General features: G+C 34.1%; 1 long non-coding RNA gene across 1 annotated transcript; it reads left to right on the forward strand.

Moving 5' to 3' along the window:
• Positions 1–10,294: 10,294 nt before the first annotated feature.
• LOC130940431 (uncharacterized) lies at positions 10,295–12,141 on the forward strand. Its single transcript, XR_009070302.1, has 2 exons — positions 10,295–10,780; positions 11,819–12,141. It is a non-coding gene; the product is annotated as an uncharacterized LOC130940431 (long non-coding RNA).
• The last annotated feature ends 11,399 nt before the right edge of the window (positions 12,142–23,540 follow it).

Raw genomic sequence — 23,540 nt, forward strand, 5'->3', positions numbered from 1 at the left:
AACTGTGAAGGTGCCCTATATATAGATGTGATTAGGGCACATATATGCTGCTCTATATTGCTCGCTCCTATGTTTTGAATCAGTCCAAATTATTTATAAAATTAAAAAATATTAAAAACTTAAAAAATAGACATACATTAGTGATTATTTAACATGTTCTTTTTCACGCAAAAATACTTTTTAAATTTAACACGTAAATTTTTTATCGGCTTTTTTTCTCTTAAATAGATCGTTTGCCTTTTGGAAACTTTTTTTAAGGTATAATGATTGAATTCTAAATTTTTTAATCATAAAAATTTTTATAGTATGTCATAAAGGTTTAAATTAGCAAATAAAATATATGAATTATATATATTATACATCTAACACGTTGATCTTAATCCATTAATCATTATTGTTAGAACTTATTTTTTTACGAAGAATATGGATAGTATATAATATTAAAAAATTAATTTTTGTATACAATGTCAAAAATGTTATTTAATATTAGTGATTCAAAATTCATATATGATCAATTTTTATTACAAAAATATACGAATACATTAATTTTATTTTATTTTTTGGTTAAACTCAACATAAATCTCAAGGCACTGTCTCTGCAGGTAGCCAAACCTAACGTAGACTAAATTATTAGTCATCATTGCATGGGGTAATATTTAATTTCACCGCTCGATTATTGAAAGATATAGATGTTTGAAAAAGAAAACACACTTATGTTATTTTTAGGATAAAATATTATCATCAAAGAGCACACTATCTTTCGTAATTTTATAATATATTTCTTTACAAAAGTATGAAGTTGTAAAGTGATCAAGTTTATATATAAACACTTATTATTTATATACACCTAAAGTCTCGCTTGTACCGATTGACATTTATTATATTATTCTTTAGATTTTAGAACAACTCTCATTTCAATATATAATTTAATTTTTTGACTTTTTTCCCGGTAAATTAAGTTCAATAATTATCCCCACTTAATTATAGATATACAAATAAAATAATACATTTCCTTTTCTTGTAGCCATATTTTGTCAAAGGTTATGTGAGTAGTTGGTAAACTATTTTTCCTCGCCGAGGTCCCATCCTATAACGATTGTATATTATATTGTATGTACGATGTTGTTATGAAATCATTCATCTTAAAAATTTAAGTTGATAAGAGAAGGTAATATTAATGATTATATTTTTAATATTTTTCTTTAAGCAAGAGTCTTTTTTTTTGGTTTGCTTAATTTTGTTATTTTTTTTATTTTTTTGAAATTCACCAATAATCGAACTCTTAATCTTTCGAACATAAAATTCTGATACTATATCATAAAGATATAACCATTAGTGTTATCTTTTTTTATTAACTTAAATTTTTAAAATAAGTAATTTTATGACAGATGTATTATAATAAAATCTAATAACATCAGTACAAGTGTACAACAAGACAGAGGGAGCACAACTGCACAAGCCAAAAGTTTGACTGTTATACTCATCAAAAGATTCGAATAAACATCATCTTATTCAATTATATATGATGGCTTTTATTTTGGTTATATTTTTAACACATTTTCATAAAAAAAAAAAAAATCTCTTTTAAATTTGCAAGAATTTTGTATAAACTTTTTGTTTTGTGAGTTACCTAAAATAAAGATGGTGAAAATGAGTCTAGATGTCGTAATCCAAACACCTTTAATTTAAACATGTTTCTATCCATTCCTTGAACGGTAACGAAAAATATCTGTAAACAGGAATGGAAATACGGCTCCTAGTAATAGTAATAAGTTATTATTAAATATGATTTAATTTTTTTTAAAAATTATTTAATATTTAATTTAAAATAAATAAAAGTTCAGTTGAATTTAAATATTAACAATTTTTAATATTTAAAAAATAAATAATATTATTAAAAAATATTAAAAATATTATTATTAATATTTTTTAATTAATTTTTTTCAAATTTTATAAAATAAAATAGATTTTTTTCTTCTTGATTTATTTTGTATTAATTTTTTTTAGTTCAACTCTTATAATTAAGAGATTTTTTTCAGTTATAAATATTATAAAGAATAACTCATAAATAAAATAAAAGATGAATTTTTTTTCTAATTATCTTTTAATTATATTGAGAAAAAATACTAAAAAATTTGACACAGATTTTATTATCGATAAATTTTATGATACTAAGAATCACTATTTCGTTAATAAAAAATACAAATTTGTACTTTAAAATATATTTTTTATTAATATATTTTTATAATAATTTTTTACATATTTTTTAATATTATATATATTATTAATCCCATGATAATATTTTTAAATCGGTCCATGCCTCTATAAAAAACTTTGATACCTAAATTAACAAAAAGTTTAAGTAGAATCTATGTAAGTTGCACAAAAAATACCTAAAGTGTTTGATATGTGCTTCAAATGTTCGAGATATGAAGAGTTCAAGTATTATTTAGAAGATATTAGTTTACATTTTTAGAATATTTTATTTAATGTATTTTGATTTTGTTAATGATACGAAAATAAAAGGATAAATAATATAAGAATTGAAATTAAATAAAAAAGATACATTAAAATTGAAATAGAAACAAAAATGATAGATTAAAATTGAGTACAAAGAGAATCACTTTACTTCTACCCAATTTCTTGACGCAACAAGAAAGGGACTCCTCAACCTAACTTGTCAACGCCATGGTTTGGGAATTGATTCGAAGGGACTCCTTAACCTTCTACACAATTTCCCGATGCAACAAGAGAAGGACTTCTCAACCTCAATTGTGTACACCATGGTTTCATCACGAAACCAAAAAAAGTTTAAAACCTCTAAATCATTCTATTCTACGACTACAATAGCTAAGGAGGTACTTATAACCTCTTATTAGGTTAAAACAAAGAAAAATTCTAAAGCCCATAAATATAAGATCTAATTTAGTAATTAAATAAACAAAATTAAAATATATTAAATAAAATATTCTAAAAATATAAACTAATATCTTCTAAATAATACTTAAACTCTTCATATCTCGAACATTTAAAATACGTATCATTAGGATAAATCTCTTCCGATGATAGTAGACAGTTATTTCTTCAACTGTGAAAAAAAAGCTATGTATCACCTTTGTGGTGAAAACCGAAGAAATAAGAAAATCTTTAACTTAGTCCCCAAATCGAATTGAATCCCAGACCGTGAGACTAAAATTCGTATTGTTTGACCTATTTGGTCTGGAAGTGAACTGCAGTGCCGAAATTTGAAATAAAATTTTGGGAGGGTTACATAGAAGATAATTGTCAAAATGCTTTTGATATGGACTCCATTTAAGATAAGCTCGTCTAATCTCATTTCTTTGGTTTTGGTGATATTGCTAAATTTAAAGCCGTTTTTCAGGATCTTGTTCCAAAAAATTAAGGTCAAATTTATCATATGTAACTTTTTTAACTTTTAAAAGTTGTATCTCACTTCTTTCGCAATTCATTAAAGTAGAAAAACTATCTACATGTGTTGATATTGTAAAAATTATATGTTCTCCTTCTTACATATTAGTCTTCCTCTTAAAAAATACATTAATTCTTTAATTTTTTATTATTATTTTATAATAAAATTTGAATATATATCCTGTAGAATATGTAAAGAAGAAGTTAGAAGAACAAATATTAAAATTTATAATATTTATTGAATTTTTTTATCAATTTATACAAATACAATAATATTAATACTTATTGAATATTCAATTATTTTTTATCATATAAAAAATTAAATTAAATAAATAATAAAATATAAAATAATATTAAATTAAATAAATAAAAATATCTAATTTTTTATATTTAAACTTAAAGGTAGAAAGAGTATTACTTATTAAATTTATTAGGTACTTTAAGTCATAATAAAATATTTAAACCAATTGAATTATTTTTTATCTTTTAAAAAAGTACTACAAATTTTTTTATAAAAAATTTGGGAGAAGCGTGACCCCTTGTCTAAACTAAGCTCCAAGCTCCACCACTGAAGTGAAGGCTCCTTAGTTGAAACAGGTCGCATAAAGAGGTCCAGTCTGATAAAAAAAATGATGTCAAGCGGGTCTGGACTGGGCTAATTTGAGTCCATGTATTAACAGTTTTCTTTATTTCTCCTTTTATGGTCGTATATTAAAATGTTTTTTTTTAATTAACAAGAATCGAATTTTTTATTTTTTTATAAAAATTTTAATATTATATCATAAAATTATTTATTATAAAAATATAAATTAATAAAAAAATATATAAATAATTATATTTCTAACTATATAATAAATTATAGAATATTCTACCCACTTTTCTAATATATGCACAAAATTGTAGTTAAACTCATCATCAGTAATTCAGTATATATTAAATGTATGTGTTTTAATTCATGACAAATTTATTATATATACCCTTCATATTTCATGGATGATATTGTAATAGTTGTACGCGTATGAAAAAGAATATAGCTAGAAAACGACAGTAAAATCCACCGAAAAAAGAAAACGACGGGAATGTATATAGACTAACCAATTTGAGTTAGTGGAAGGATTAGTTTATTCGTTAATTTAAAAAGGTGTTAGAAGTTTAGATTTCGCTTTTGCATACAATAATTTATTAATTAATAAAAAATTTTAAATAAAATTTAAATTTGTGACGAATTAATTTTTAATTTGTTGGATTAAAAAATAGCATAAAAAAACCAAATATAATAATAGACTTATATTAGGAATACTCATGATTAGCTGGCAAAGTATGGTTCTGAAAAGATATAGAGATTAATAGAGAAAGTCCTCAGCTTAATTAATCTTTAATATTTATTGCTCAAGGTATAGGCTATAAAGAAAGCTTAACAGAAAACGTAGGCTCCATCTAAACAAAGTCGTATTTTGCGTTCTAAAAGAATTGTATTAGGTGAAGTATTTAATTAACATGCCTATAAAGAATTGGAATGTGTGTTCGTATTTATAAAATAATTATACTAATAAAAACAATGAGTATTTATTTTTATTATTTAATTTGCATGCTATACTGCTTGTACGGTTGTACCAAATATATAACTATGAGCACCTCTTAAGAAAGAAGACACCATACCAAATATATATAAGAAAATTTCCTCGATGTAAGAATAAACAAATATTAAAATGTAAATACCAAAAATTAATTTTGATCTTGTTAAGAAAGTCAAAAGAAGAAAGCTATTATACAGAAAAGAAGAGTTTAAAATATATTTTTATTATCTTATTAAAAAAAATACATTATCGTTTTTGTCTCCAACATTTAGGGTAAATTCTATTTGTATCCCTAACGTTTAAATCATCTTATTTGTATCCCTAACGTTTGTAAAAGTAATTCAATGTTATCCTACTGTCAATTACATATCATGAACGCTTTAATTTGAGTTTTAAAAATCTCTTCTTGAAGTTAGAATACAAATGTCTGGGATAGAATCGATGATCCACTTCGAAAAATAGCTCATCAAAAGTTGAAACTAATTCCTACAACATTTACATAATTCACTTTTCTAGGGACATAATTGAATCTAAACACAAATTAAATAATGGGTATAATATTAAAATCGAATACATCCAAGTGAGACCTAATTTAGAATGAATACATCCAAGTGAGAATAATTAAAAAATATAATCTGATTTGTTAGTATAATTGATAGTAAGATAACATTAAATCACTTTTATAAACGTTAGAAATACAAATAGAATCATTTAAACGTTAAAGACACAAATAGAATTTACCCCAAATGTTAGGGACAAAAACGATATTTTATTCAAAAGAAAAAATGCCCCAAACATACCCTAAAACATGTTGTGTGACTTTTAAGTGAGACTATGAGTGAGTATCTTTTTATAAGATTTGACAAACATGCATGGCTAATTAGTCAAATGAATTTGTTGGGTCTTGAGATTCTGCTCCATAGCTTCCATTGTTAAAACATCTTCCTAATTAAACAAATTAGCATGCTCTCCATCGAGTGTCCTTTGGAAAATTAGAAAGTTTAAGGTTTGGAATTTTTATTACAAGAATTTTCTCCCCCTATTGGCTGGTTTGCTTTCTTGCTTTTTGACCATTAGAAAGTGAACCACGTTGAAACTTTCCTCATTGTTGAATATTTTAAGTTTGATTAAGTCTGTAACGAATCTCTCATAGCCCCATGCTGCTTTTAGTTAATTGAAGATTAATATAATCAAATCAACCCTGCTAGCCCCAATGTGGTTCATATATATATATATATATATATATATATATATATATATATATATATATATATATAATGCACTCATTCATTCGAGTACACAATGATATACCGTATTTATCATAGTTAATTCAAATTATCTTTTTTATTTAAACAGAAAAATAATAAAAAGATAATGTAATTTTCTCTTGATCATTTAAAAAAAATAAAAATTTTCTTATTTAAAAATTAAGAGAGTCTTTCGGATCATTATTTAAGAGAATATATTCGTTTTTCAACTTGTAACGCGATAATGCCTCTTCACTTTTTTTTTGAAACACAGAAAGCTCAACACACTAAGGTGGAGCAACAAACAAAAACAAAAGAGAAAAATCAAATCAAACGCAAAGGTTATTAAACGTCTGTCAATTTCAATATTGCTATCAACAACCAAAATGATCAATATCAGTCCATTCCTTGTAGTTCAAAAACGTCCTTCCTTGAATGAACACCTGCTTTTTTATTGTTGAAAATTTTGTCATTGCATTCCAACCATATATTCCAGATTACTGCAAAGAACCCAATTAGTAGCATCTTCTGCTCCTCCTTTCTAAAATGAATGCCGGTCCAACTCTCAAACAAAGCTTTCATGGTTCCTGGAACGGCCCATTCTCTACCAAGACACCTCAACCAGGCGCACCACACCTGCCACGTAAACTCACATAAAAGAAACAAATGATGAACAAACTCCATTTCCTTCTTACATAGGATACACATATTGTCACTCTGATGAATAATTCCTAGTCTACTCAACATCTCCTTAGTATTCACCTTGTCAACTAGGACAAACCAACAAAAATGCTCAATTCTTGGAGGTACCAACCCCCTCCAAATTGAACTTGTGAAACTATAGCTCGTGATCTCTTCTGAAAGGGTCTCCGAATGCAACACCTGCACAAAAAAATTAATAGAAAAAATACCTTTATGATCAAATTTCCACACAACATTATCCTCTCGTAATCTCTTCACTGTTTGTGCATATTCACTTAGAATTTTGTTTATTTTTTTGTATCAATTTCATTTGAATTCAAAATCTCTAGTTAAATTGCAGCAGTTTTTTTTTCAAGAGCATTAAAAATGGCAGCAGTTTTTTTTTTAGCGATTTGTAGTAGTTTTTACCGTTTAAAATTGTCGCTAAACGAATTATCAGCTTCTAATTAATTGTCTTCTTTTAAAGTGTAAAGAAACGAATTCACGACAATCTCCAATCATTGAAATAACCATCGCTATACCAAAATATTGTGTGAGTTTATTTTTTCAGTATTTTTTATAACTGCCTATAAACCTCAATAATGATATGTAAATATGACATACTTAAAGAAAGTTTGACATAGTGAATGTAAGATATATAACTATAGATATGCTTCTATCAAATATAGTTTAAATTTATGGATAAGTAATTTTATGGTATAATATCAAAATTTTCATGACTTAAAGTAACCTCAATTTCTGTTATTAAAAAAAAAATCAATATAACACCTCAAAAAAAACTTATGAAAAATTAAGACGAAAATATACTTTTGATTAAAAAAATATAAGATATATACCTAGTCAGATATCTTTTTATTTACTTATCCTAAACCTTTATCTCAATTTTACATAAAGTTTAATTTAAGTTTTAAATCCATGGATTCTCTGAGTAAAATTTGTCTAAAAATCAGCTCATTTTAATTTTTTTAGCATACATTGTCATTTCTGTCTTTTAGAGATCAGATTAGGACTTATGGTTAAAAGGTTAGACTTGTATTTAGTTATTCATTTTAGGTGAATGCAATGGTGCCTATCACTTTGTATCTAAGTTACTAAAAGAGGTAAATAAATTATATTTAATAAATTTTACATTATTTGTTTTTTATTTTAAATATTTTATTTTTTACTTTAAAAGGGAAGTTAGACAATTTAGACACCATAACAAAGACACCATAGAATTCACCTTCATTTTATACCTCTTCTATAACATGTTAAAAGTTTGTTTAGATACATGAGTTTGGCCTATTTAAAAGTTTACCTGACCTAAAATTTATTAACAAGTCTGTTAATAAATAAAAAAATTTAAATTCGACTGAAAATTAAATAGGTCTATTAAGATCTAAAGATACAAACAATTTTTTTATATATTTAATTTATTAAAAAAAATTGATAGAGAAGAAGTGATAAATAGTGAATAACACAATAACAAGCCTGCCTGGCCAAATTCTTGTAGCCTTCGTTGAGTGATCAATTAAAATGCTTGACATTAATATTATTATTATATATATATATATTGAATACTTGATATTGATTATCTAACATACTAAATTGTTAATATAGAAGATCAAGGATCATAAATATCATTTTCTTTTCTGTTACCTAATCATCATCTGCTGGCCAAAGTTTCAAAGAAGCATCTCATCCATTCACATTACTATTTATTCAAACCGCCAAAAGTAAGTTCAATCATCACAATCACAGGGCATGCTAACAAGGGAGAACGTTTCTATGACAAGGAAGTCAAACTAAAAGGACCTAATTGTTCTAGTGTTCTTGCTCTTATTTCATTTCTAGAAGAAATAGCTCCTTCAATTCACTGCTTTTTTATATGCCTTATCTTTGTTAAGTTGACAAGGTGTCGGATAATCTCACTGACTTGAGCACTAAGCAGGGCTCAGTACAAATTTTTAAATTTTGTTAATACAAATAATTAATGTGATAAAATGGCGATGAGATAGATAACAACATGCTTTTGTTCAAATAAGGCATTTTGCTCCCTTCAAATCCAAAATATATTTACTACAAAGTAAGGATTTAGGTATTTAAAGTGCAGGAATATTGCATCATATTTAGAAGACCTAATTATTATTATTGATATGGCTGTTACAATTCAAACGTTATAATTCGGCATCATCCGTTACAACTCGGCTTTATGAGCTATAATTCGGCGTAACGGTATCAACCCGGAAAAATAACGTTTGACTATACATCGTAACCCTCCGATTTAAATATAATGATTTTTCAATATCAACAATGGCTAGAGATATAGTCGATCTATGCCATTCACCTATAAAGATATGATATTTCATCTTTTAGACACATTTGAATTTCACAATACTAACTTAAACATTGGAGTGCTTTTTTTAGGTACACTCCCCCTTTGTTCACACTCTCCACAACGTGATACATCCCTGGACAAAGAGTTCGGACGTTCGAAACTTGCAGCTCGGCGTTGAAGGCAACAACTTAGCATCGTCTCTCAGGGACCAACTTATATCTAGGTTATTCACCCAAGAACAATTATTTTTTTTTTAGTTTCCCACGGTATCCCTCAATCCGGCAGGTTAATGACTAATTCGTCGAGATCGAAATTCTATTTAAGAGTTTTTCGTTGGCCAATAAGTTGCTGCATATATAAGGCGAAATTTTAACTCCCAATACTTATTTAACCGAATTAATAAGCTAACTACTAGAAACTTAGTTATTTAGAAGACCTAATTACTTTCGTGTATTGAGTGGCTCATGGGGGACATAGTGTCCTTGGATTGGGTCTAGGCCCAAATGTCCGAATACTTTATTTCAATAGAACCGAACAATATGTCATACTTTTTGTTTGGCCCAAATAGTACAGATCACTAGCCCACAAAAAATGTATTACAAATTTAGAATTTTTTTAACAATTTAGGTCTTGGCACATATGAAAGATTTGTAGGTCTTCCAAGAATGGAATATAAAACTCTATCTAGTGTGTGAGCGTGGTGAGTGTGTGGAGTGTAAGACAAAAAAAAAAAAAAAAAATCATAATTTATTTTCTCTCTCTCCACTCTATGATTTAGGGATGGCAAAAATCCCTGGCGGGGCGGATATCCGCGGGGATTTACCCGCCGGGGAGCAGGTTTGGGGGGAATTTTTTCCCCGTGGGGGGCGAGGACGGTTACCCGTATAATAAACGGGGCGGAGGCAGGGGAAGAGGTCCCCGCCCCGTGGGTATCCGTTTATTACCCGTGATTGTAAAATTACAAAAATGCCTTCATATATATATAACTTTCTTAAAACCCTATCCCTCAAACCACACACACTGTGCCTCTCTCTCACCCACTTCACTCTCACACACGAGCCACTCTCTCACAGTTGTCTCACTCAATCTCTCTCTAACACCTCCCACCTCCTCCATCTTCCTTCAAACTGCGTCGCCGGCGTCCTAAATCAAAGTCCCTCACCTTCTTCTGTCTCTGCCAACGCTCACCATCCTCCGTCGCTGCCATTGCTAACCTTCTTCCATCACTGCCGCCGCTCACTCTTCCTCTCACTATTTTGCTCATTGCTTACTGCTAGCTTCACCACTGCCTCCACCTCTGCTTCGCAACGAAGCCTCAGATCTGCGACGTTGATGACAAGCTTCCTCCAGCAACGCCTCTGCTCCACACGATGCCGATGACGCCTCTCCCACCACAACTCTAGGTCGCCTCTGCTCAACGACGATGATGACGACTATGCTCTGTCTCTGTGGCTGGCCCCCTTACAATAAGTTGGATGTTTCTGTTAATTGATTAAATTGGTTTTAACGTATGTTTTGATTTTTTATTGATGAAATTGCTATGAAATTGGGACACTGGAGTTAGGGTTTAAATTTTGTTTATGTGAACTGGTTTTAGATTTAGGGTTTTGATTATGTTAATGTGAAATTCGGTTTACGTTTAGGGTTTGGATTTTGTTGATTGATAAATTTGAATTAGAAATAGATTCTGTTGCTGTAAAATTGGAATTAGGGTTTGGATTCTTAACTTTTTACTGTAAAATTGGATCATAATACTGAGATTTTTGTGAAATTGTTGTTATTTACTTTGATTTTTGATTTTTTGAAGCATTTGTTATAATTTCTGGAGTTAGGGTAATTATATTTTATATTTCTGATGCTGATTCTGATTTCTATGATTTTTATGCTAATTTAATTTCCGATTCTGATTTTTATGAGTTCTATGCTAATCGTAGTTTTTTATTTTGATTCTTTCTGATCTGATTCTGATTTCTATGAGTTCTATGCTAATTATACTTTTTTATTCTGATTCTTTGTTAGTTACAGCAGCAGTGTTATAGCCCATTATTGTGGATTTATGTGATTTTCATTCTTTTTTAGTTACACAGTAGCAGTGTTATAGTAGCATTGTTATCTAAAACTGAAGAAATTGGAGTGCATTGAGCTGATAGGTGTTATAGTTGTGATACAAATTAGACCTGGCCAATTATATAAGGACATCGAACTCAGCTCTGGTTTAAGAATTATATAGGCCTTTGTGCATCTGTAGTGGAATAGTCTTCCATGGTTTGTTTGGCACAGTTTATTTATTGGATTGTTAAGGTATTGGTATGCATTTTAATTTTTCTGAGCTTTCTTTGTTATTACAAAGAATGTGTTGTTTTCAATGGTTGTTTTAAAATGAATGTGTTGCTTGATCCCAAACATGTACTGATCTATTTAGCAGTTGGTTGCAGCTTATAAAAAACAAGCAGGTTTGACCATAAAAAAATCTAAAATACTTGACTGGATGGAATGAATCATCTGAATTACCCATATTCATATTAATCAATATATGTCATCTACAGATAACAGTTGATTGGAGTGTTGTTCCAGATCCTGATGCTGTCCTAAGGTGCCTTGCTAGATCTGTGTCTCCTTTCTATTTAATGTCTTCCTCCGATGTAGGATTCAAACAAATCGAAATCTACCATCACCACCATTACATCTTGAAAAAAGGGTTGAGGATTCTATAGTGTGATGAATTATGTTTTGTAGTTTATAAATATGTATGATACTTTTATGGATATGTTTGATATTAAATGTTTGTTGTTTTAATGTTTTTGGAGACTATGGACATAATATTTGTAATGACAACATAAGAATATTTAATTTTTTATGTCTTTTTCAATTTTTTTTCCAATTTTTTAAACATCCGCGGATATCCGTGGAGTCCCTGGTCCCCGGCGGATACGGGGTCCCCGTTACCCGTCCCGGGGACGGAGCGGGGACGGGGACTAAAAATGGAGGCGGGGGGCGGGGGACATGTCCTCGCCCCCATGGGTACCCGTTGCCATGCCTACTATGATTATAGTTATAAATGGTACACAACCTCTGGTAATCTAATACGAGAATTTTAATATTTATTGTTATTTTTATTATAGTTAATACACATGTTTCTACTATTATATAAAATATGAATTTACATGAAAGGAGTGTTACATTTGTTTAAAATAAGAAGATATTAAATGTATCAATTATAACTAAAATGAATATACAAAATATTTTTGTTAATATACATACAACGGAACATAATTATTCATACTTGTAAACCTATATATATTTGCATGCATGCACAATTAGTTGGGGTTCCCTTGATTTGAACAAATAGCGAGGAAGGTTTCTCTATCTTAACCTCGAGTTTAGATCTCTAAAATATGAAAATTATTAGTAAATTATTAAAGTAAAAATTAATCATTATTAAATTTGTAATTCTTATTATATATGAATTTTATTATCTTAATTCAAGAAAATAATTAATCTCTTATTTTATTATTTTACTAATATTTTTTATTTTAGAGAATCTTAATCTCTGAATCTTATAGTCTCATTCTTGTACATGTATGTCTTTTTTATCTCATCAATCATATCTTTAAGAAAGGATTAGTTATAGAATCAAATTTTTAGTTAATATCGACAAATGTTTTAAAATTATTTTTTATTTTAAATTTTAAATTTTAAATTATAAATCATGATTTTAATCTTAAAACCTAAATTCTCTAAAGAAGAAAATAAAAAATTATAATAGAAAACTAATTAATATTAATTAATTTTCTATAATTATTTCTTCAATAATTCCCAACTCAACACAAAACACATGCAAATAAACAAGAGACAATAAACTGATGACCAGTGACTACACATAATAATTTGCTCCTTTACAACTTTTGGTGGGTCTGATTGCATTTTGACAAACTGGAAAAGAACAATTTGTTTCTTGATAGAACTTTTGTTATTTTACGCCAAGTAATTTTTTTTAAATATTTTATTTGTGATAAAACTATTCTCTCTATTCCACCGACACACATACATAAAGTAGAGCCTCTTTTCTCTTCAAATAGAAATAACAACAACAATAATATATCTTTGTCTTTCATTTTAGCACGGTTGAATCAGGGGTTTATTGCTAAGCCAAAAATCATAATTGTACTATTATAAAAATGAAAAAGTTTAGAGAACCAACAATAACATAAGCTAAATCAAGCTAATTTTTGTATTTCAAATTTTAAAATTCAAAAAATTAAGATAGTAAAATTTTTTTTAATATCAAATTTCTTATTTTTTAACTAGTTAATTTTAATTGACTACACTTCTAATTGATTCCTTAGTAAAATCGTATAAAAATTATTATAATTTCTTAGAATGACATCTATTTAACACAAATCTTTACTCACATAAGAGAATATTAAAGTTGCCATCAAATTTTAATTAAGGGTGACAGTGCCACAGTGGATAAATTAAAGAGAAATATTAGAACGTTTGAGGACAAATACTTCTATCAATATTAGTTAACATTTTGAATTAATATTTTATTTTATATTTGGTGAAAATTCGGGTGCAGTCGACTTTACGTGAAATTAATACATGAGAGCCGTTAGATGATTTGACTGATTTGACTAAATTTTCATCTAACAGTTCTCAAATATCAACTTTATGTGAAGTCGACTTTACCTGAATTTTCACCTTTATATTTTTAAAATTTAGAATTAAAAATTTACTATTTAAAATTATGTATTAAATATTATCCAAAAATAAATTTTATTGATCAGATAAAATATAAATATTTATGTGCATTTTTTATTAATTTAATTTTTTTTGAAAAAAATAGTTTTGTGGCGGAAAAGAATTCTTTAAAGTGATTTTGACCATGGTTCTCATCAAATGCATACAAAACTATCTCATAATTAACCGAAAGACCTATACTAATTAATAGAATCTTCAACAGTTCAGATAAATCAGAAATAAAAAAGATAATGGCTTTGATTGTACAAAATATTGTAACGATGACTTTGTTGTTCACATGCATGCAACAAATAATTTGAAATGTATATATATATTATTATTACGTATTTTCTATATAGTAAGACTATGAAAGATGACCAATTTTTTGGTCAAATTTACCCCCAAAATTTTTCATAGTAAAAATAATATTATCGTTGAATTTTAATTTTCATGATAATAGAATGAAGCAATAAATAATTCAATCAAATATTTTTACTGAAATAACTATTAATAAACACATTTTGTTACAAGTCTATGTAAAACTTTTACTGATGTAGTACATATCCTTGAAAAATTAATCTAATTATATGTAAATCAATCAACTTCAGCGTCATATAAACAAACATTACAAAAAGTGTAGAGCAAGGAAATAAAGCCAACATTTGCGCACATCAAGAACAATAATTAACAAGTACACAAGAAGAAAGAGGCCAAAATCCCTATACAATTTCCTTTTCATTTTCCATGATCAACATATAAGGAGATGAAAACCCTAGTGCAATAATTCTCTTTATTATATAAAGTTAATAGTTGAATATTATTATATAATAATTTAATTAAATATATTAAATTATCTAATAATTCTTAACTATTAATTTATATAAAGACAACAGTTATATGTGAATATTTATCGGATAAAAAATAATCTCTTTAAATAATTTTAAGATAATAAGAATTGATTTGTGTTTTTATTTTAATATTTTATTTTTAAATTTTTATAAAAAATTAAAAAAATAAAATTTATTTTTTATAAAATTTTAAAAATAAAAATACAAACTAAATTCACTTTTAAACTTTTGCATAGATATTTTTTTTCCTTTGACTACCTTAGAATATTTAGTTATCCTTAAAATAACTATAAATTTCATTTCAGAAATAAATTCATAAAGGAGAGTTACTCAAATGGAATAAAAATTTATGAAGAATGCTAGGGATAATAACTTTTGTGTTTTGTAACCATTAATTGGTCATTAATAATATTTTTAATGGTGTGAGATTACATCCAATAGTGGGAGATCATTCACTTCTTTCTTAATGGTTAAGTGCTGATCACAAAACAAAAAAATTAGTGGTCCTAAATTTTTCCAAAATTTATTTTAATTTTATCATTATAATTAATATATCACAGTAATTAATAACATATGTCCTGATAATCATGCATGCATTACTTTCAATTATCACTTAACATGACACTTTCAATTATTACTTAACATGACACACTAATATATTTATAAATTAAAGGTGGAAAACTAAAATAACGAGAATAATACAATCTTCGAATAACAAAATATTTATTTTAAAATGTTGAGAATTAAAATAAAAATTTAGGTACAGTTAAAAATTATTAAATAATTTAATAGATTTAATTAAATAGTTATTTACCGATTTTTAACTATTAAATTCACATGAAATTAATTACACTTGAATATTTACTTAAAATAAATTATACTCACAAGTCACACATGAAAGTTGATGAGAACTAATAATGTACTCTTAAACCAATAATGGACATGGAAGAAGCTATGTTAGCCAAGTATTGTAAAGAAAAATCTTAACCAGCATATAAATATATAATGGTGGTTATTTAGTATAAATTATCATAAAATTACTCATTTTAAATTTGATTATTTTAAATTTGTTTAATTTTTGTATAGATATTTTTTTATTTGTCTTATGCTATTTTTTATTTTTAAAATTTATCAAGCTAAGGACCGAACTCATAAACTGACATAAAAATTTAATACTATATCATAAAATTAGTCAAATTATTTATTTCAAAAATTTAAAATTATAAAAAAATAACATTAATAATGATGATCCATTTATTTTCCTTCAATTTGGGGGACCCTTCGTTATTTCACCAAACAAGATTGACTGAGCTCCGAATACAAGCAATCCATGCACGGTAAAAGCGAAACAATCATGGTGCACTTTTTTTTGGAACAACCAACTGCTCAAAATGTCAAATCTCATACCGCAATAATTTAGGATGTAAACTATTAACGTTTAACGTTTTGTTTGTGTTGATCAGGATCATCATGTTCACATATTTATATATAGCAGCCAATAATTGATCCAAAATGGCCAATGAAAATAGAACAGATCATGCAGAATTATCAAAGTACATGGCAATTGCTTTATATATCACCAAAATGCTCAAATATAAATCATGGGGTTGTGTCATGTCTGTGTGTTATGTATATACCCCATGAGCAATACAATATTGTCTATATATACCTACCTCAAGTAAATTAAACCCATGAAAGTGTTTAATTTGAGGGTACCTGGTTCTAACTGAACTTCAAAAATTAATTTATGAGATGATAGATGTTTCATATTTATAAATTTTTTAAAAACTTTATTTTTGAGAGATATGAATTTGTAATATACCTTTTTTACGTCAAAAAATCATTATCGAAGTTTAAATAGTAGAAGGCACATGGATAATTATATATCTGTACGGTTGTCGGTTGCCGGACAGGTCGGGTGGTGTTTGAAGGGGGTGAGAACGCCTCGGTCGCAGTCGTGCTGGGTTCGGATTCACCGTGTAGCCGAGCTCCCGTTGTGAAAGGAAAGAGGGGGTGCCACCTGCAAAGACACTCCGACGCTCTAGTCAGATAATGTACAGATGAGGAAAAATGATAGGAGAAAATGTGACGTACCCTGGGGGAAGAGCCAGTCTTCCCCTTATATACATGTCAGTAGTGGGCCCCTCATGGGGACAGGCCCATATCCTCAAGGACGCTGTCCTATAGCTGTGCGTGAGCCGTACGGGACGCGTGTCCGGGTCGGTTGAAGGGCGCGTAGCCGGGCCGGGTGGAGCCCGGGTCGGGTTGACCCGCGGGGATCCTGGGCCAGGCCGTAACAGTGCCCCCACGCGCCAATGGTAGTCGTAGAAACTATCAATGGCGTGTCGTCTCGCATCTCATTTGTTCTCGTCAGGTCGGCCGCTCGTGGGAAGAATATGCCCCCAACGCGCGTGTCCTTTGGTTGCATAAGCAACCGTTTCATCGCATCGTTCCTGGCGCCGAGCATTGAATGCTCATAATGGGGTGGAAAACCCTGTTTGCAAAGACCATTCTGCCCCCAGGTTTTTCGCGCTTCCTGGAAGACCGTTTTTAAACAACCAGTTTTATACTTCTGCATTTCTTCATATCTCCCTTTTCTGCCTTCTTCTTGCTCCCAAATTTCAGAACATCTCATTGTGGTGCCCTCGCACATCTCTCCCCTTGCACCTTTTCTTATCTGCGGTTTCATCCTCCTTCCACTAATTCAGGTAATTCTTGAACTCTTTTCCTTTCATGCTTTGTTCTTGCATGCTTCTTGCCTGGTTTTTGTTGTTGTTACGTAGCCTTTCAATTGTGGTTAGATGCGTTAGGGGGGGGTACCATTCCAGGGTAGGTTTTTCCTTGGTCCTTTCGCGTTTTAATTGTGTTTGGCCTTGGTTGGGGAGTAGTGGGGGTAGTGTCTGCATTCGGCCTGAGCAACCGATCTTCTAGACTGACTGGATGGTCCCCCCATGTAGGTATGGCTCGCACGACCTCCCGGGCTTCCCCTTCTCCCGCGGCGTACGATCCCTACGCTTGGGTCGTTTCCGATGTGAAGGATTCGCCTAACCAAATGGGCGAGGAGGAGCTCACCGAGTTCCGACAAGCCGAATACTTGTGCGGAGGAACCGATGAGGAAGCCAATTATGACGTTTTTGTCCCGGCTCCTCACGAGCGATTGTACGAGATCAACTTCAACCATCCCCGAGTTGCCAACTGGATTTGGTTCTACAAATCCATGTTTACTCAAGTTGGGGTTCGCATTCCGTTTTCCGCCTTCCAAATGGCGCTTTTAGGTCGGGTTTCCGTAGCACCGTCGCAGTTGCATCCGAACAGCTGGGCCTCGATCCGCTGTTTCGAGATGGTTTGTGAATACCTTGACCTGCCGGTGTCCGTAGATGTTTTTCTTTTCTTCTTCAATCTCACAAACCCTTCGAAGGAGGGGAAACATAAAAAGGGGTTCATGTCCTTCCGGTCTGCCCAAGGTCGAAGGATTTTTGGTTTGTTCGAGGATTCCTATCACGGATTTAAGGACAAATATTTCAAGGTCCGCCCTGTCAAAGGTCGTCACCCCTTTTGGTTGTCATTGGAGGGGGTACGCCTTATCCCAACCTATTGGAGCTTCGGGGCAGGGTCCAATGCCTTCATCAAGGTGACTTACAAGGGCATGTCTGTGGTGGATAGGAAGATTGCCGACGTGTTGATGGCGGTCTTTGGGAGGAATCATGTGAATCCTCACCTCCTTATGGGTGATCGGGAGGCCGGTCGTAATTATATTTGTGAGAAGCCTCAGCTTGTTTTGCCTCCTCTTGCTTTTGTTAATAATTTATTGCAACTCACCGACTTTACTTCCTCTCTTTCTCTTTTTACAGTGGAGATGTTTGCCGAGGTAACGGGTCTCCCTGACTTGTTCCAAACCTTCTTGTGTGCAAGTGATGACGAGGAAGGTAACGATAAATCTGCTGCTAAGAAGCCTGCTGCTCCTCCAGAGAACAAAGTTACTTCCGAGCAAGGGGCGACAAGGCGGTTCATGCTTCCCCTTTTCGCGAGGTGATCGGCACTGGGGGTTCGACGTCTAACCCCGATGCCGATGACGAGGTGGAAGAGGTCCCTAGCTTCAAGAGGAAGAGGAAGGCGTCGTCCAGTCCTGAGGGGGTCCTTACTGTAATGGAAAGGAATTTTGATGCCGGGAACTTTATAGATTCCCAGCTGATTCCCGGTACTGAAGAGTATTTTCATGAGTCATCACTTGCCGGGCAGGCGAGGTGGATGTACCGTACCCTCTTACGCGGCGCAGTGATAGCTCGGAAAGCCGAGTTCGAACTGTCTGGGATGGAGTCCCTCCGCAGGAGGTTGGAGTCTGCTGGGAAGGCTAATAACGAGCTCAAAAGTGAAGTTGAGACTCTCCGGGAGCAGTTGACCCAATCCGAAGAGAAGCTTGATGCCGCCGAGAAGAAAGCTACTGCTGCCGAAGAGAAGGCCACTACCGCTGAGAAGAAATTGGAAGAGTCAGACGCCACGGTTTCTCGTCTTGTCGAGCGCGAAATGGCTTTAGAGAGTCAGGTCGGCGCGGCACAGAAACGGGTGGCCGAAATCGAGAAGGAGAAGCAAACCGCGGAGGCCGAGCTGGCAACATGGAAAGCGAAGTATAAGGACGTCGTCAAGCAAGGGAAGGGTGCGGTTTTGGCGACCGAGGAGGCTCTCAAAGCCCAGGTTAAAATTGTTGCCCCCGAGTTTGACACGTCGGCGATCGGCGTTTACAAGGTTATTATAGACGGCAAGGTTGTTGACGTCCCCAAGAAATGAATCCTCTGTCAAACTTTTTTGTTTAGCCGTTTTATTTTGGCTTTTGTGAACAATGACTTTTTAGTCGTTTGCCCGCTTTAATGTAGTTAACTTTTTCTTATTCGTCTGGTCGTGTTATCGTTTCTATTAACCGTTATTGGTTTGTAGCTGTCGCTTATATTAACGAGTCGTGGCCTTTTTGCGTAGTCGTTTGTTATCGCGATAGTTGACGGGCTCCCGGGGTGATCAGTCCCGGGGCCGTGCATCGTTGTCGGGTTGTGATAGGACGGGTTGCCTGGGAAAAAGGAAAGGGAACAAGACATGAGAGAGAATTTGCACAAGTATATCTTATTCGGTAATTTGCATAAAGGACCCATAGGTCATAATGGAAAGTTCAAATCTGCGATTTAACCACTTAGCTTAGTTGGTCGGCGTGTCGCCCAGTGTGTTAAGAGTAGAACCTTCTCAAGTTGTTTGCGTTCCATGTTCTTGGGACTTCCTTACCATCAAGCCTTTCTAACTTGAACGCGCCTCTACCCATCTCTTTTTTGATCCTATAGGGGCCTTCCCAGCTTGCCGCCAGCTTGCCTGCTCCAGGGGTCGGTGGGCCGATGTCGTTTCTCCTCAGGACGAGATCGTTCGGCTCGAATTTCCTTTTGAGCACTTTGGTGTTGTAGCGTAGGGCCATTCTTTGCTTTAGCGCCGTCTCTGTCAAATGGGCAATTTCTCTGGCTTCGTCTATCAGGTCCTTTTCCACGGCTTCCTCCACTCCTTTCAAAAGTAGCCGGGGGCTCGGTTCCCCGATCTCTACGGGTATTACCGCATTTAACCCATATGTTAGTCGGAAAGGAGTCTCCTTAGTGGAGGATTGTTCGGTTGTTCGGTAAGACCAGAGTACCGAGGCTAGTTCGTCGGCCCAAGCACCCTTTTTATTATCCAATCGCTTCTTCAGCCCTAAGAGGATAATCTTGTTCGCGGACTCCACCTGTCTGTTTGTCTGGGGGTGTTCTACCGAAGAGAATCTCTGTCTTATACCTAGGCCGGTGATGAATTCTGTGAACTTCTTTTCGGTAAACTGCGTGCCGTTGTCCGAGATGACGACTTCTGGGATCCCGAATCGCGTTATCACCTGCCTCCACATGAATTTCCTACAATTGGATGAGGATATGCTAGCTAGTGGTTCAGCTTCTATCCATTTGGTGTAGTAATCAATGGCGACTATGAGGTACTTGACCTGCCCAGGACCGACAGGGAAGGGTCCCAAGAGGTCGATTCCCCATTGAGAGAACGGCCGGGAGGTCGTTAACAGGCTTAACTCGGAGGCCGGTGCCCTGTGGAAATTGGCATTCTCCTGGCACTTCACGCATTTTTTGACAAACTCTTTGGAGTCTGCCATCATTGACGGCCAATAATATCCGGCTCGAATTAATTTTCTTGCTAGGGCCTTGCCTCCTATGTGGTGTCCGCAGCAGCCTTCATGGACTTCCTTGAGGACGTAGTCCGTTTGGTCGGGGTGTAAGCACTTCAATAGGGGCTGGTTGAGCCCTTTCTTGAATAGCTGTCCTTGGATGACGGCGTATTTGGCTGCTTCCCTTCTCAGTTTCGCCGCGTCCTTTTCGTCGTCAGGGAGTTTGCCATTTTCTAGGAAGCTAGTGATGGGGTCTAACCATGAAGAGCCCAGCCTTGTCACGTGCAAAGTGACCGCTGGCTCTCTCGTCATACCTTGGATGAGAGACCGGTTCCCTTCTCCCGGTTTAGTGCTGGCCAACTTTGATAGGAGGTCTGCCCGTGTGTTCCTTTCTCTAGGCACGTGGTGGACCGTGACCTCCTCAAATTTTTGGCTTAAGTTTTTGACTTTTTCCAAGTACTTTTGTAATAACGAGTCTTTGGCTTGGTAGCTTCCGTTTACATGGGAGGTGACGACCTGAGAATCGCTGGATACTTCCAGCTTTGTTGCTCCGACTTCCGCTGCTAGGGTCAAGCCCCCTATAAGGGCTTCGTATTCTGCCTGGTTGTTCGAAATGGGAAATTCGAACCTGATCGACTGCTCGTATACGACTCCAACTGGGCTTTCCAGGATGATCCCGGCACCTCCAAATGTCTGGTTGGAAGCTCCGTCCACGTGGAGCTTCCACCGTGTGCTCGTTTCTTCGGTTGGGTCCCCAGTTATCTCTACCAGAAAATCTGCCATCGCCTGCGCCTTGATGGCTTGCCGGAGTTCGTATCGTATGTCGTATTGGGAGAGTTCGATGGACCAAGTCATCATTCTCCCCGCCAAGTCGGGTTTTTGAAGTACTTGTCGGATCCCTTGGTCCGTTCTTACGACAACCTGGTGACTTTGGAAGTATTGCTTTAACCTTCGTGAGGAGGTCAAGAGCGCTAGAGCTAGCCTTTCCAGTTTGCTGTACCTTAGTTCTGCCCCTTGGAGGGCTCTGCTTATGAAATAGACTGGCTGTTGAGCCCTCCCTTCCTCTCGCACCAGAACTGCGGCCAGGGCTTCTCCCGTTATGGCGAGGTACAGGTATAGCGGCTCCCCGTCCTTTGGCTTCCCGAGCACAGGTGGTGCCGCCAGGATTTCCTTGAAGTGCTGAAAGGCTTCCTCACATGCAGGTGTCCATTCGAACGCCATCCCTTACTTCATGAGGTTAAAGAATGGTAGGGCCTTTGTTGCCGATGCTCCGAGAAACCGGGATAATGAGGCCAACCGCCCCGCCAACCTTTGGACGTCCTTGACACATCATGGGCTCTTCATCTGGAGTATCGCCTGGCACTTCTCCGGGTTGGCCTCTACCCCTCTCTGAGTTATCATAAATCCTAGGAACTTGCCAGCTTCCATGGCGAAGGCACATTTGAGGGGGTTCAGCCTCATGCCGTGTTGCCGGAGAGATGCGAATACGTTTTCCAGATCCTTCAGGAGGTCGTCAGGTCGCGTTGTTTTCGCGAGGACGTCGTCAACGTAGACTTCTACTGTTTTGCCTATAAGATCATGGAATATCTTGTTCATCAGCCTTTGGTATGTTGCTCCTGCGTTTTTCAGGCCGAACGGCATCACCTTGTAGCAGAAAGTTCCCCCTGGCATTATGAACGCCGTCTTGTCTTCATCTGGACGGTGCATCGGTATCTGGTTATAACCGGAGTAGGCATCCATGAAGCTCAGGTAACGATAGCCCGCCGCAGCGTCGACGAGCGCGTCTATGTTGGGGAGGGAGAAACAATCCTTTGGGCATGCCTTGTTAAGGTCAGAGTAGTCTACACACATTCTCCACTTGTCGTTGTGCTTTTTCACTAGAACAACATTCGAGAGCCACGTTGAGTAGTCTACTTCTCGTATGAAACCTGCTTCTAGGAGGCTGGCCGTCTGCCTGGCCACTTCCTCCGCCCTTTCTGTCGACATCTTTCTTCTGCGTTGTGCTACCGGGCATGCTTCCGACCTGACGGCCAGATGGTGCGACATGATTTTTGGGTCTATGCCCGGCATGTCGGCAGGTGTCCAGGCGAACAAATCCCTATTGGCCCTTATCATTTCGATCAAGGGCTCCTTTAACTCATGTGGGAGGTTCTTGTTGATGAACGTGAATTTCTCCTCCGTGTCGCCGATCATGAATTTTTCCAGGTCCCCTTCTGGTTCCGGTCTAGGTTTGTCGTCCACTCTGGCGTCCAGGTCAGCTAGGAACACACCGGACGCCTCTTTTGATTTCTTTCTTAGGGAGAGGCTGGCGTTGTAGCAGGCGACCGCCGTCTCGAGATCCCCTCTTATGGACCCTATAGATCCATCATCAGTAACGAACTTCATGACTAGTAGCTTCGTGTTGATTATCGCTTCGACATCGTTTATCGTCTTCCTTCCCAAGATGATGTTATAAGCGGTGGAATCTCGGAGGATCACGAACTCGGCCATCGTCGACCTTCGACCTTG

This window comes from Arachis stenosperma, chromosome 7 (assembly GCF_014773155.1).
Source record: "Arachis stenosperma cultivar V10309 chromosome 7, arast.V10309.gnm1.PFL2, whole genome shotgun sequence".
In the NCBI taxonomy this organism is placed as follows: domain Eukaryota; kingdom Viridiplantae; phylum Streptophyta; class Magnoliopsida; order Fabales; family Fabaceae; genus Arachis; species Arachis stenosperma.